The following is a 15,687-nucleotide window of genomic DNA, read 5'->3' as shown; positions in this document are numbered from 1 at the left end:
CCAGATGACTCCTTGCTCTCCCCAGTCCACCTGGCCACCTGCTTCAACTGAGGATGATGAGGACTACCTGACATGATGGCTTGCTCCCCAGTCCACCTGACTGTGCTGCTGCTCCAGTTTCAACTGTTCTGCCTTGTTATTATTCGACCATGCTGGTCATTTATGAACATTTGAACATCTTGGTCATGTTCTGTTATAATCTCTACCCAGCACAGCCAGAAGAGGACTGGCCACCCCACATAGCCTGGTTCCTCTCTAGGTTTCTTCCTAGGTTTTGGCCTTTCTAGGGAGTTTTTCCTAGCCACCGTGCTTTTACACCTGCATTGTTTGCTGTTTGGGGTTTTAGGCTGGGTTTCTGTACAGCACTTTGAGATATCAGCTGATGTACGAAGGGCTATATAAATAAATTTGATTTGATTTGATATGCTGTGTTTGTTTTAAGTAAATCTGTAGTCAGCTGACAAACTCACACCTGGGTTTTTCTGAGCGTCTCAGTGTGATTCTGCTGCCTCTCTCATGCTGTGTGCCATGGACAGGTCTGACTGGGGACCAGACCTGACTTTGATCAGTAACCAGAGATGGTTACTCTCAGCCACAACCCCAGCCTATAGAACCCAACTAAGAGGAATGTGTTGGCCTACCACTGTGCCACCCTGCTGGGTAGGACTGACCCCTCAGAGCCTGTTGGGTTAGGGTTAGGTTAGCAGAGCAGCCCTCACCTTGTAACTACAACAGGACAAAAGGACAGTGGCCAGACCAGCTAATCTCAGCTCTCCCAATATAAAAGGAGAAACTCCCTGCAGGGAGGTGACTCCAATAAAGCCTCTTTGTTGTGAGGGGAGTTGACCACTAGGCTAAGGCTACATCTCAGGCCAACATTAAAGGCTATGACTCTGGATCACAGGGAAACAATCCCCCCTGTGGCTGGCTGTCCTCCAATTGCTGTTAGGAAAGAAAAGAGGAAATGGGCGAGACAAATTGGGAAATATTTAGTCGATTTCAAATGATTTTGTGAACTCCCTATGAAATGAGGCCTTATCCTTTATTCCAGTGAAGTGTACAAACACTTGAAAGGAAACTATTTAGAAGAAGTGTTATGGAGTTGAAGTGTTATGTTTTGCCCAGAAGTAGATGAGATCTCTGTTTGTTTTGTTCAGAATGGTCCCACCAGTATAATTCTTCCTGGCATTTAATGATCCCATTGCACTCTTTACAATCATTGATGCAATCGCAAAGAAAAATAGAAACCAAATTCTTCTAGATTTGACTTGAGTTGAGTCCAGAATTGAGTGCAGGCATTTTAGAATAGGGTTCATGTAAATGTTTCTCGAGCAATTGACACATCTGAAAATGCCAGAATAGTCTGTGTATTTCCTGTATTCGCTGCAATATTTGGTGGCAGTAATGTCCTCTGATGTGCCCAGCTTTCAGAGCACTCTTCAGGATGAGGGTCTTTGAGGAGAGGTGGTCATGGCAGGTCATGTAATTATGAATTCTACTTACTGAATGACCATCTTGAAATGTTTCAGTTGCCATGGAGATGACATGTTTTATACATCCCTACCAACAGTCTGGGTTTTTCTATCAATTTTATGTCTCTTTTCGGAAACCCCTTCCAATTAGCATTTCTGCAATACTTGGAAACAGATTTGATACTTGGAAACTGGAGAATAATTAGTTTAGTGAAGATAAATTATGCTTTAACATTTTTCCTCTCGGTTAAGCTGTTTTCTTCTACTATGCCAACTATCTCAAACATAGTGGTATCTATGTATGAATGTATGAATATTTTGAACTGGATAACAACAGCAATACACAGTTATAACATCAACACCATTGAACTGGAAGTACAGTTATAAGAGGTGTTATGACGTAAAGTGAATAAAAACACAAGGAAAGGAGTCGAGCAAGCACTCTTGCTGATGATTCCCGAAATAAACCTATGATTCCCTCCTGCTGAGAGAGAGTCAGAGGAGAGGAGGAGGAGGCCACCACAAGGAACAATAAGGAGAGTAAATATTTGGTCCATCTTTTTGCGGCGCTGAGTTTAGCTGTCACAGCAGATGGATGAAGAGATGGGGAAGATTGCATGGATTGGTGTGTGACTCCAGCATTACCCACCATAAACAAATTGTGTGTGAAGTAAAGTATGGTTTTAATTGGCGGTTTAAATGTTTACAGCATAGGCTATATCAAAGCCTCTATCGAATCTCTCTGTGTACATTACGTGGATGCTATTAGAAAAAAGGACAAGGTTTACATTAAAACATGGATACAGATGTAGGATCTTAATTTGATCACTCTTTTGTTGCTGAGCACAGCAGGAAATGAGAACTTGTAGTTTATTCAAGGTTTAAAAAGGCCTCTAAAGTTAGCAATTTCCACTTTAAAATGTCAGTCGTGATTTGCCCTAACATAAAATGTATCATCTCCTACAAAAAATGTTGATTAATTATAATCCACATAATAATTAACATTTCCTGTTACTGCAGGATTATTTTCCTGCTGTAGCAAACTGGCTCAAATGAAGATCCTGCGTGTGTACTTCAATAATTCATTGTTGTATTTCGAACACAAACAAACACATTTCTTTGACCTTGCCGTCTGTCAGCGTTCAGAGGCCCAACGTCCTTATTTCATTGATCAACTACCCAAAGTAAACAAACAAGCTGATCTAGAATAGCCATGTGTTGGCTCTAGGCACCTGACACCAGCCTAATGCATTACAGTAGGGGAACTCTGCCACTGCTGACCAGTGTCAGTGTTCTCTCAGATGAAGAGAGAGAGTGAGGAGAAGAAGAGGAAAGGGGAACGGGGTTAGGGTGCATCCCAGGCCCCCCTTGAGTCTCTCTTTGAGCTCTGCTCCACATTAGGGTGGCAGTAAATCAGGCATTGTACCGCACCCTGCCGCCCCATGCTGGGGAAACCCTCTCTCACTGAGAGGGAAGGGAGCTGCTGTAGCATTAACATGTCACTGTAGATTAGCCTATACAGAGTTCATGTGTTTCTGTACCAGGTTATACTGTTTGCGTATACTAGTTAACTGTGAATCAGATCACATTTTTTAGGGGTGGTGTTCATGGGCTAAGAGAGGAGATCTCCCTCTGGGAGATGTCATCTCTTGCTCACCTAGAAAACAGGAGGATTCCATGTTCTTTAGCAGATCCATACACTTTTTCAGTTGAACCTAAGTGACCAAAGAGGGCTGTACAGAGACAAGAGTACAATGGAATGTGCAGACCCTGATTCTCTTTAGTTTAACCCTCTCTCTCTTTCTCTCTCTTTCACCCACACATACATACACATACACAGATAACAGAACCACATCCTAATGGGTACATTTTTCCTGCTCACCCACTGTTGGTGTTACATCTGCTTCTGCCACGCCCTCTACTGCTCATCCTGTGTCTCCTTGATCTGCTGCCACTCCCCCAGTGCTCTCTCCCTCTCCCTCTCTCTCTGTGTGTGATTGTGTGGGCGGAGACAGGTGTGCTGAATGAGAGCAGATCCCCCACCAGCTGTAACCTGTTCCATAATCAAGACCGGGTTAAAGCTACACAACCCACAGATTGACTGGACTGCTGGAAAGGTAACCACTTGGATTTCATTTCGTTACTCTGCCCCTGCCTTGTTTGTTCCCCAGTTCATTCCAGAATCTCCGGACCTGTCATCAGTTCCTCCCGAGTATCACGATCTAGCTCCTGTGTTCAGCAAGCACCGCACCCCATCGCTGCCACCTCATCAGCCGTACGACTGCGCCTTTGACCTCCAGCCTGGAGCTCCTTTTCCCAGTAGTCGGTTATTAAACCTCTCTATCCCCGCGCAAGAGGCTATGGAGAGGTACATCCAGGATACTCTGGCTGCAGGACTTATCAAGCCATCTTCCTCCTCGGTGGGTGCTGGGTTTTTCTTTGTGAAGAAAAATGATGGGTCACTAAGGCCGTGCATAGACTTCTGTGCGCTGAATAATATCACAGTAAAGAACAGTACCCCGTGCCACTCATCAGCTCTGCTTTTGCCCCCCTCAATGGTGCCACGGTGTTTACCAAACTCAACCTCCAGAATGCCTACCACCTTGTCCGCATAAGAGAGGGGGACGCGTGGAAGACTGTGTTCAACACACCACTGAGTATTTGGTCATGCCTTTTGGTCTTACTAACACCCCTGCTGTTTTCCAGAACCTAGTCAATGATGTGCTGAGGGATGTGATTGGACACTTTTTTTTGTCTATTTGGATTTTTTTCCAAGGACCCTGAGGTTCATCAGCAACACGTTCATCAAGTTCTTCAACTGCTGTTGGAGAAAAGGCTTTTTTTAAGCTGAAAAGTGTGAGTTCCATGCTGCCACTGTCTTTCCTGGGTTATATTATTGCACAGGGACAGTTACATATGGACCCCGCCAAGGTCATGGCAGTCACAGAGTGGCCTGCGCCCTCCAACCTGAAGCAGCTACAGCGTTTCCTGGGGTTTGCACATTTTTACAGATGTTTTATCCACAACTACAACCGTCTGGCTAAACCTCTCACCACTGTCACCTCCACCTCTGTTCCACTGGACTCCTGTGGCAGAGGCAGCATTCCTGGAACTCAAGTGTCAAGCTTCACCTCCGCTCCGGTCCTTAATCAGCCCAACCCAGGATTCCAGTTCACCGTGGAGGTGGATGCCTCTGACACCGGGGTAGGTGCTGTTCTGTCTCAACGTTCCCCCTCTGATCAGAAGGTCCACCCATGTACATTCTTTTCCCATAAGCGCTCACCTGCAGAGAGGAATTTTGACATCGGAAACCGGGAACTCCTGGCAGTTAAGCTGGCTCTTGAGGAATGGCGCCACTGGCTGGAGGGCTCTGCCCCCCCTCCCCCATTCATCATGTGGACTGACCATAAAAACCTGTCCTAAATCCAGACCACCAAACATCTGAACTCCCAGCGAGCCAGGTGGGTCTTGTTCTTCGGTAGATTCAATTTAACACTCACTTATCGCCCCGGTTCTAAGAATCTCAAGCCTGATGCCCTCTCCCGCCAGTTCACCACCGACAACACGGGAACCAAGCCAGAAACCATTGTGCCATCCACCTGCATCATTGCTGCCATCGCCTGGGAGATCAATTCCTGTATCCTCCAGGCTCAGCAGAACCAGCCTGACCCGTGTAACGGTCCTAGAAATGCTCTGTTTGTTCCAGATTGTGTTGTCTCTGAGGTTCTTCTGTGGGGCCATTCTAATCACCTCACCTGTCACACTGGTATGAACCGGACCCTCACCTTCCTGCATCAGCGCAGGGATGTCCTGAAGTTTGTCTCAGCCTGCTTGGTTTGTTCTCGGAACAATCTTCTACCAAACCCACTTCCCGGACTGCTGTGCCCTCTTCCCATAACCAGTCGCCCTGGCCACACATAGCTCTGGACTTCGTCACAGGCCTTCCCCATCTAACGGTAACTTCGTAATCCTCACCACTATTGACAGGTTTTCCAAAGTGTCTCACTTCATTCCCCTCTCCAAGCTCCCGTCCTCCAGGGAGACTGCGGACCTGCTAGTATGCCATGTGTCGGCATGGCATTCCCACTGACATCGTTTCCGACAGGGGACCCCAGGTAAGGAGATCCTTCTGTTCAGCTTTTGGTATCAATGTCAGTCTTTCTTCTGGATATCACCCCCAGACCAACGGCCAGACCAAATGGGCCGACCAAGAGATGGAGACTGCCCTACGCTGCGTGACATCTGCTAACCCTTCCTCCTGGAGCGCTCAGCTACCCTGGGTTGAATATGCCCACAACACCCTCACCAATGCCTCGTCGGGTATGTCACCCTTCGAGTGTGCTCTGGGTTACATACCCTTCTTGTTCCCTGCCAAATAGGTTGCGGTTCCCTCTGTCCAGGACCATCTGCGCCGTTGTCATCATACCTGGAGGAAGGCTCGGGCTGCCCTTTGCGCCTCCGGCAGGACCCAGTCCCCAGCCAACCGTTGCCGGGTCTCAGCCCCAGTCTACACCCCAGGTCAAAAGGTATGGCTCTCATTAAAGGATCTGCCATTGAAGGTGGCATCGAAGAAACCTTCCCTCCGATTTCATTGGTCCCTTTGAAAGTGTCATTAACCCCTCTGCTGTGCACCTGAAACTCCCAGCCTCTCTCAGGATCCATCCTACCTTTCATGTATCCCTGATTAAACCTGTCTGCTCCAGTCCCCTGTCTCAGCCTGCAGCAGCTCCTCCACCCCCTCAGCTCATTGATGACCATCCTGCCTATACAATTCGGCGGATTTTGGATGTGCGCCGTCGGGGTCGCGGCTGGCAGTACCTGTTGGACTGGGAAGGATACGGACCGAAGGAGCACTGCTGGGTGCTCCACCGTCATGTTCTGGACCCCTCCCTCTTACGTGATTTCTATACCTCACACTCAGATAAGCCAAGTGGTGCCAGTAGAAGGGGGTTACTGTTACATCTGCTCCTGTCATGCCCTCAACTGCTCATCCTGTGTCTCCTTGACCTGCTGCCACTCCCCCAGTGTTCTCTCCCTCTCTCTTATTGTGTGGGTGGAGACAGGTGTGCTCAGTCAGAGCAGGTCCCCACCAGCTACAACCTGCCCATAATCAAGACCTCTACAAATACTCAGTCCTGCCATTTCCACACTGCCAGATCGTAATCTCTGCTCAGTCAGTCTACACATCTAGCCATTTGTTACTATTAGATTCTGTTGTGCCTGTTTTCCTTGCCTGACACTGTTTTCCTCTCTGCTACAGTTCTGCCTGCTCTGACTCTGGTCCCTGTCTCCAGTCCCACGTCTCCTCATCCTGCTACTCTGCCCTGGATTCCCCTCTACTACTCCCTTGGATTCCCCTCCGGACCTGCTTACCCTGTCCCAACCCCACTCACTCCAGCCTCAGCCTCCGCACCAGGTTTCCTGCAACCCGCCCGAGCTTCCCCTGGCCTGCACTCCATCTTCCCCCTGTGTTTCAATAAATGTCTTGATTACTTCACCCCAGTCCCCTCGACTGAGTCTGCTCTTGGGTTTCCCTGTTCCACTCCACATTACAGTTGGGTTGACGGGAGCTGGGTCCGGGTGTAGGCAGCGGTTATTTCCAGCTGGAAATCAATGTGGATACCTGGCAAAGGGGGTTGGGGCTGGGGCAGAGTGATAGGGCCGGCACTGGAGCTGCAGTGAGCTGCAGTATGTAGCCAAGGGGATTAGAGGCACTGTCAGACAAAGGGCCGAGAGGTCCACAGCAAATGATCTATGTGCATAAAGGCAGGAGGCAGTGCAGCGAGTCCAGCTCCAATACCAACCCAGCACTGGGGGAAAAAAGGAAAGTGCAAGGTCAGTAGAGCGTTAGTGAGAGCACAAAGGAACAATAGAAAAAGATCTAGCAGAGGCCATCACATGGAGAGGAAGGGAAACAACTGCTCTAGGTAAAAAATATATATATATTTGAAAAAAAGAAATGGATTGCTTCCTTGTTCCCTACAGTACCTTTTGAATGACCAAGCTCAGTTGTCTTCCCTCTAGGGTATTTTCATTGAGAGACTTGGAATGCCTGTGGATTTGATGTCTGTCAGACATTTCCTCTTGGCTGTGTTTGGCAGGCAGGAGGTGGGAGCATTTGGTGGGTGGAGGGGCGCTGCGCATGAATGGTTCTTAGCAATATGTGCTGGCGGAGGAAAGACATTGCTCAGGCATGTGTTGGAGGAAATGCGGCAGTTTGGCGATGAGGCCCGTCCTGTGAAGTCAGAGTTTTAAAAAGGTGTTTTCCGAGTCATTGCTCTTTCTATTAGCAACAACAATCATAAGTCTGGTAATTGGTTCTGGCAGAAGAGATTTGCCTCACAATTAGACCAAGCTTTGAACCAAAACAAATGGAGTCTGCCAGTGCTTGCTGACCATCAGTAATACTTACCTGATAATGTTATGAGAAGGATCAGTGCCACTCCAATAATAGAGAACGTAAGAGACTCCAGTATTCCTGTATTTTCTTCATCATATACTCCAATCTAAACACTCCATTCAAGCACGTCATGCATGTCGGAGGAGAGATGAGAAATAACAGCCACAAGAAAACTCGAGCCAAAAAAACAAACAAACACGGCATATCAAAATCAAAAGGGCTTCAAAAGTGATATTCAGAAAGAGCTGACGATGATAGAACAACTAGATCCTTTCATGTTGGACAAGGACCATCATGTGCCCTCTGCAGCTTTCTTTCTCCTATCTCTCTCACACGTTCTCTCTCTCTCTCTCTCTCTCTCTCTCTCTCCCTCCCTCTCTCTCTCTCTCTCTGATGGCAGAGGATCAAATGCCCAATGCTCTTCCCTTTCTTTCCACTGGTGTGCGTGGCCAAAGAGCTCTATTTTCATGTCATCAAACGAATGCAAACGCCTACCGTTGGCTAAACGGCGTTGGCACTTGGATTAGAAACAGTGCTTTGGTCAGATCTCATGAAAATAGATATCTTTGGCCACACACACCAGTGGTGGGTTTGGCGTCAAAATTAGAATGCATAAGCAGAAAAGAATCCCATACCTTCTGTAAATTATAGTGGTGGATCATTGATGCTATGTGGCTATTTTGCTTCCATTGGTCCTGGGGCCCTTGTTAAGGTCAACAGCTTAATGAACTTTACCCAGTACCTAGGACATTTTAGCCAGAAACCGGGTTGCCTCTACCAGGAGGCTGATACTTGATCTTCCAGCAAGACAATAACCCCAAGAAAAAATCTAAATTAATTGTTAATTGGTCACAAAAATCAACATTTTGCAATGGCCATCTCAGTTTCGACTTGAAACCCATTGAAAATATATGGTTTGAATTGAAGAGGGCAGTCCATATGCACAGATAGAAGGATATTAAGGATCTGGAAGCATTCTGTATGGAGGAATGGTCCTTCATCCCTCCCAATGTGTTCTCCAGGAAAATGCTCAGTGCCGCTATCCTTGCAAGGTTAGGTATTGAAACAGGGGTGTCAATAATTTTGACCCCTACTTTTTGAGAAATAAATATATTACTTGTTAAAAACATATTTCTCTGGGAAATTGTATTAGTATAAAATAATAAAATTTCAGAATTTATTTGATCGAACAAATAGCTCAGTATTTAAATGATTTATTTTATATAGTAATTTTTTTATATAGTAATTTTTTTCATCTTTATCAAGGGTGTCAATCATTTCTGACCCCACTGTACATATACAGTGAGTAAACAACAGTATATTAACAGTATATGAAGTATATATAACAGTATATGAAGTGACCAGTGTTCAATGTCTTTATATACATTGGGCATTAGTCTCAAGGTGCAGGGCAGAGTACCGGGCAGGTAGCCGGCTAGTGATGGCTGTTCAACAGTCTGATGGCCTCTCACTCTCTTGGTCCCAGCTCTGATGCACCTCTGTCTGATAGATGGTAGCAGAGTGAACAGACCGTGGCTTGGGTGACTTAGGCCCTTAGTGATTTTCTTGGCCTACCTTCGACACCGGATGCTGCAAATGTCCTGAAGGGCAGACAGCGTGCCCCCGGTGATGCGTTGGGCTGACCGTACCACCCTCTGGAGAGCCAAGCGGTCGATGGGCGGTGCAGTTGCCGTACCAGGCAGGGATGCAGGCTCACAGAATGTTCTCAATGGTGTATCTGTAGATGTTTGTGCGTCTTCTTCACCACGGTGTTGGTGTGGTGTGGTGAGAAGATTTCATGTCCTCGGTGATGTGTGCACCTCGGAACTTGAAGCTTTTTACCCTCTCCACTGCGGCCCCATTGATGTAGCCATGTGCCATCAGTCTCTCGCAGTGCGCTCAATAACCTGCCTGCACTCCTCTGGGAGGTTGGGGAGAGAAAACATTCTGTGAGCAATTGAACCCTTGGCGCCAACAGTACTATTAACAGGGAGGACATTAGTTTGGCTTGATTTTATTTGCCTCCAGGCTGAAGGTCTTGATTTCTCTGGCATTGCTAAACAAAATGAACCGTAGTCACACATTTACCAAATCTGAATAATCTCTGATTCTTAAAATGTAAAACAAAATGCACATTGACACAGCACGAGCTGAGAGTCGAGTGTGGATATATTCCAAGAACAACAGAGCAACTACAAATCCATTAGCTATCTCATATGGAAGACGGTACCATTGAAAAGGCTTGGAAATGTATGCATGAATGCAGCCCAGGATTCTCCCCCTCGTTCTATCAACAGGGTCCAAATCATCTCCAGACTCCTTTTTTGTTCGCTGCTAATCAGGCTTTCTTAAGGCCATTTAACTGGCATCTGTGCTCTGACACCCATCCAATGCAAACCAGGTGACAGAATAGAGAGAGAGAGAGGGGATATAGAGAAGTGTGTGAGTGTACATAGCACATTCCACCCTCCTCCTCCAAAATGCCATAGAGGTCAATAACACAAGCAAACCATTTGAGATGTCTGGCAGAGAGCTCTTATCTTTGTCTGGCTGATAATAACATATCTGAAACCTATTTCTGCTGTAGTTTCATTATTTCTGATCACACATTACTTCGCTAAAAAAATAGATGGGGCATTGAAGTCTTTCTTAGGAATCTGTCCTCAATATTTGAATAGAATCCTACCCTGGATATTCTCTGTCAGTCTATGTTGCCTTCCCTTAAACAGGTCCCTTGTAGAAGCAGCACTACATCTCCCTCATAGATCAGCCTGACCTGAGCAGCAGCCAGTCATTACCAGAGCTGTCTCCCTGTCCTCTCAGATAACCCAGTCTGATTCCCAGTCAGGTTAAAGGCCCGGACACGCAGCTACACTTCATTGTGGAGTTGATGTAGACTGTTCTAAACATTAACTCATTTCCTAATGAGGCCCTTGTTTCAGACGATCATACTTATCTCAAAGCTTTGGCCCCGACGCACCTAACAGGGTGGACAAAGACATCTCCAAGTGTTGCTTAATGTAATTGATTGATAGCCATGATCTCAATTTGTTATATAGACTAGAGTGAACTGGGCCAACGGGAGTCCTGATCCTAAGCATCCTGTCTAGTCAATGAAGTATGTTCTTGTCCCTCCGAATGTTCAAATCAAAGTTTATTGGTCACGTACACAGATTTGCAGGTGCTGAGAAATGGTTGTGTTTCTAGCTCCAACAGTGTAATAATACCAATCAAACATAAAAACATATTCAATACCATTGTAGCTAAATCACTGAGATCTTTATCTGCTATCCCTTACTACTTGATAGGGCCAAAATGTATCCAACATAAATAATTTAACCAAAGGTTTGCCAAGAAGACGTAGCGGACGAGTGGAGTGGTATCTGAAAGCCAGGTTAGAACAGCTATTGTTTGCGGGGTCCATTACTGTAATTCCCCTGGTCTTTTCCACCTGTCATAGGTAGTGATTGCAGAGGCAAAGCAGCAGTGATTGTGGATCACAAGTGCCACGCTGGCATGAAAGTCTTCAGGAAATCCCTCCAACAAAACGCCCGACAGGCACCAGCCACGGGGCCCCCGAATCACTCTGCCCAGAACAGAACCATCAGAGGGGCTGGGAGGCATGGGATGCAGAGCGGATTGTTGTAGGCTGAGGTAGCATGCTCGGTTTGGAGGGAGGATGGGGGAGAGAGGGTTGGCGTGGTATCAGTGGTTTGGAGGGTGATTGGGGGGGTTGTGGGCAGAAGCCGAAGCTGTAGTGGTAATCCCCAATTGGCAGGCTGAAGAGATGTGAGTTCTGAGGCCTTCCATCACAGGCTGAAGTGGTATGGGTCTGCTCTGTCAAACTCATGTCAAAGGGCCATGGAACCTTGGTTCCAGTCTCAAGGATATTTAACGAGCACTTTATGGTCGAGCTAGTTTATCACCCTCCAAACCACTGATACCACGCCAACCCTCTCTACCTCATCCTCCCTCCAAACCGAGCATGCTACCTCAACTATTGCCCCTTTGATGTTGCTGACCTGTTCCTCAGATAACTGACACCATTTTTTCCCTAAGTGTTTGTTTTAATGGAAGCTGTCCTCCAAAGAGGAGAACCATGCACTTGATACCAGTCCTTGCTTGAATATAATTTTAGAGGTTGGCAGTGATGAAGTCAAACCACTAAAACTGAGTTATTTCTTTATCAGTAACAATGCCAAAAATAATATTCTAGTAAGCATTAATCATATCATAAAGCTGTTTTTTCAGATCTTCGTACACAAGTCAAGACACTTCTCTGGCCTGTGGGAATGCAATTCATTTCTTGAGTCTCTCTGCATGCAGCAAAGCTATGAATCTTATATCGAACATGACACTAATGATTCTGTGAGTATCCATGTAAATTCCAAAGGGGAAAGGAGTTCATGTTGGAATGTGCTGTGCACCAGGATCAAAACTCATTGTCAATGGGCTACAACAGCTTGCAAAAATCTGGTTCCACCACAGAAGAGGAAAGATAAGGAAGAGAAAGTGGGAAAGAAAAGATGGAGGGATGCGAAGGAAAAATAGAGGGAATGAAAAGCAGTCCTTGGTCTAAAGTGATTAATCATCTGTTCAAATCTTCATCTGTCTAACTTAACTGCAGTCAAGGGAAAAAAGAGCAGTGTCTCAGAGCGTGGTAATACACACAACACAACTCCCTCACCCTGCCCCGTCAGGACCGTACCGGGATCCTCCATACAGCTTTTACCACTGAGGACCACATTGGAAAGAAGTGTTTAATGTGTTATCATCTTAGATCAAATATCTTCTTGATGTATGAATAGTTTTTTTTACCCAAAATGAAGTCCAATCCAATCTAACAGCCTCTGTAGAGAGTGGCCTTCTGCTGCTTTACCATCGATCAGACTACTCTGACCTTTGGAACAAAGCAAATGTATTTTGTATTGCCTGTGTTTATTTAATAGCTATTGGACACAGTCAAACAGCCTTGGCTGCAGCTGACAGGCCAGCATTTTGGAGACTAGAGCTTTCTTTAATCATAGACTGTCTTTAATTAAACAAAGCTTGTGTGTGACCAAATGCCACACACACAAACTGGGTCAATGGTCAACAAAACAAAGGAGATGATTGTGGACCTCAGGAAACAGCAGAGGGAGCACCCCCCTATCCACATCAACGGGACAATAGTGGAGAGGGTAGTACATTTTAAGTTCCTCGGTGTACACATCACGGACAAACTGAATTGGTCCACCCACGCAGCAGCGCCTCTTCAACCTCAGGAGGCTGAAGAAATTTGGCTTGTCACCAAAAGCACTCACAAACTTCTACAGATGCACAATCGAGAGAATCCTGTCGGGCTGTATCAAGGCCATCAGATTGTTAAACAGCCACCACTAACATCGAGTGGCTGCTGCCAACATACTGACTCAACTCCAGCCACTTTAATAATGGAAATTGGTGTAAAAATGTATCACTAGCCACTTAATATAATGTTTACATACCCTACTCATCTCATATACTGTACTCTATATCATCTAGCCATCTTTATGTAATACATGTATATATTTTACTAGGAAAGTCAGTAAAGAACAAATTCTTATTTTCAATGACAGCCTAGGAACAGGTTAACTGCCTGTTCATGGGTAGAACAACAAATTTGTACCTTGTCAGCCCAGGGATTCGAACTTGCAACCTTTCAGTTACTAGTCCAACGCTCTAACCACTAGGCTACCCTGCCACCCCACATATCACTAGCCACTTTAAACTATGCCACTTTTATGTTTACATACCCTACATTACTCATCTCATATGTGTATACTGTACTCGGTACCATCTACTGCATCTTGCCTATGCCATTCTGTACCATCACTTATTCATATATTCTTTATCCCTTTACACTTGTGTGTGTAAGGTAGTAGTTGTAGAATTGTTAGGTTAGGTTACTCGTTCGTTATTTCTGCATTGTCAGAACTGGAAGCACAAGCATTTCGCTACACTCGCATTAACATCTGCTAACCATGTGTATGTGACAAATAAAATTTGATTTGATTTGGTTGTTGCTGTTAGGAGCAGATCCAAATTATTTCGAGGGCTTCCGCTCAGACATACCAATACCATCAACAACAGTACTCACACATACATGTCAAATATGTGATTAGTATTCACAAACATACACATATCTGTACATGTACTGCTAAGAAGTATTCTATGCATGCAAAGCTATACGGAGGGTTCCCAAGCTATACAGAGGATACTCTGGCCAAAAAACAGCAGAGATTTGAGGACACCGTTCCAACCTGAACCTGGGTGAGTAGTGTTTGGGCTGATGCTATTTTGAAAGCCAAGAATAAAAATAAAAATGAAAAAAATAAAAAATAAAGTACATTACAATGATATATTTTACTTTATGGGGTCTGAATGCTGAGTTAAGGCTCCCAGGCTTACAAGGACAGACCAGATACAAATGCAATTAGCACTAAAAGGCCTTTGGGCCCAACAAGTGTCAGGAGTCTTTGAAGCGTCCTCTGAACCCCCCACTGCTGTTCAAAGATCATTCACTGGCATTTTCTACAAGAAATCTGCCTCCAGAAATAAAAGCTTCTCCCAAGTGGGTGTGACATCTACTCCCGTTGCCTGCTGCACTGTCTGCCCTGGCCTGTCTTCCGCTTTCTGGGACAGGTACCTCCACCACACTCACCCCTCTCTCCCAAGCTTTCGCTCTGTTAGGGCGAGTGACTCTGAACTTACAATGGCTAGCCCCAAGTCGTTATATATTTTTTTTAAATATTGTGCGTTTTTCTATTTTGCTATTTGCCTCATGACTCCTGCATACTTTGTTGACCACAAACTTTTTTACCCAACCGTGGGACAGATTATATTTGTTCCCACACTCGGAACTCTGACTCTCTATTGGTTACACATACCTTTGGCCTCCCATCCTATTCTAATCACCTCTCACCTGCTTTGTATTCATGTTACGTGATGTAATTGCTGTACAATATGATCTTGTTGCCATATAATGCACATTCAGATGTAATAAATCAGCACTGCAGAGCTCTCCCTGTCCTATACCATGCCTTGATTGTATTACTGTTGATGACATCTGGAAATGTTCATGACCACCCTGGCCCACCTACTGTTGATAGCCCCAATTCTGACTTGTGCTCTGATATCTGCTTCACTAATTTCTGCCTCGTAAAAGCCTGTTTTTTTTTGCATGTTAACGCTAGAAGCTTATTACCTAAAACGGATCAATTGAAAGTGTGGGTTCACAGCTCCAATCCAGACGTGTTGGTCATTACTGAGACGTGGCTAAGGAAGAGTGTTTTGAATACTGATGTTAACCTTTCGGGTTATAAACTTTTTCGGCAAGACAGATCTTCCAAAGGTGGGGGAGTGGCAATCTTTACCAAGGATCACCTTCAGTGCTTGGTTGTCTCCGCCATGTCTGTCCCCAAACAATTTGATTTGCTGGTGTTAATAAGCATTACACTTTCAAATAGCTCTTTGTTGACTGTTGCTGGGTACTATCATCCTCCATCAGCACCGGCCTGTATCCTACCTTCCTTAAGCTCCCTCCTGGCCCCTTACACTAAGTCTGAATTTGTCCTGCTAGGTGATCTAAACTGGGACATGCTTAAAACACCTGACCAGGTCCTATAGCAATGGGACTCCCTAAATCTTTCTCAGATTATCACCAATCCCACAAGGTAGGACTCCAAACACCCAGAAAAGGCTACTCTCCTCGATGTTATCCTCACAAATAATTGTGATAGGCATCAGTCTGGTGTTTTCTGTAATGACCTTAGTGATCACTGTTTTCCAGCCTGT

The 15,687-nt window shown here is 45.5% G+C and overlaps 1 long non-coding RNA gene across 1 annotated transcript; it reads right to left on the bottom strand.

The window, feature by feature from the left end:
- Positions 1-2,149: 2,149 nt before the first annotated feature.
- On the bottom strand, positions 2,150-8,135 carry LOC123994535. Its single transcript, XR_006831665.1, has 3 exons — positions 7,885-8,135; positions 7,461-7,707; positions 2,150-7,282 (listed from the first exon to the last, which is right to left on the bottom strand). It is a non-coding gene; the product is annotated as an uncharacterized LOC123994535 (long non-coding RNA).
- Positions 8,136-15,687: the final 7,552 nt, after the last annotated feature.

This window comes from Oncorhynchus gorbuscha, linkage group LG02 (assembly GCF_021184085.1).
Source record: "Oncorhynchus gorbuscha isolate QuinsamMale2020 ecotype Even-year linkage group LG02, OgorEven_v1.0, whole genome shotgun sequence".
NCBI classification, from domain to species: domain Eukaryota; kingdom Metazoa; phylum Chordata; class Actinopteri; order Salmoniformes; family Salmonidae; genus Oncorhynchus; species Oncorhynchus gorbuscha.
Note: the sequence above shows the minus strand (reverse complement) of the source record. Positions and strands in the feature narration are given on the sequence as shown.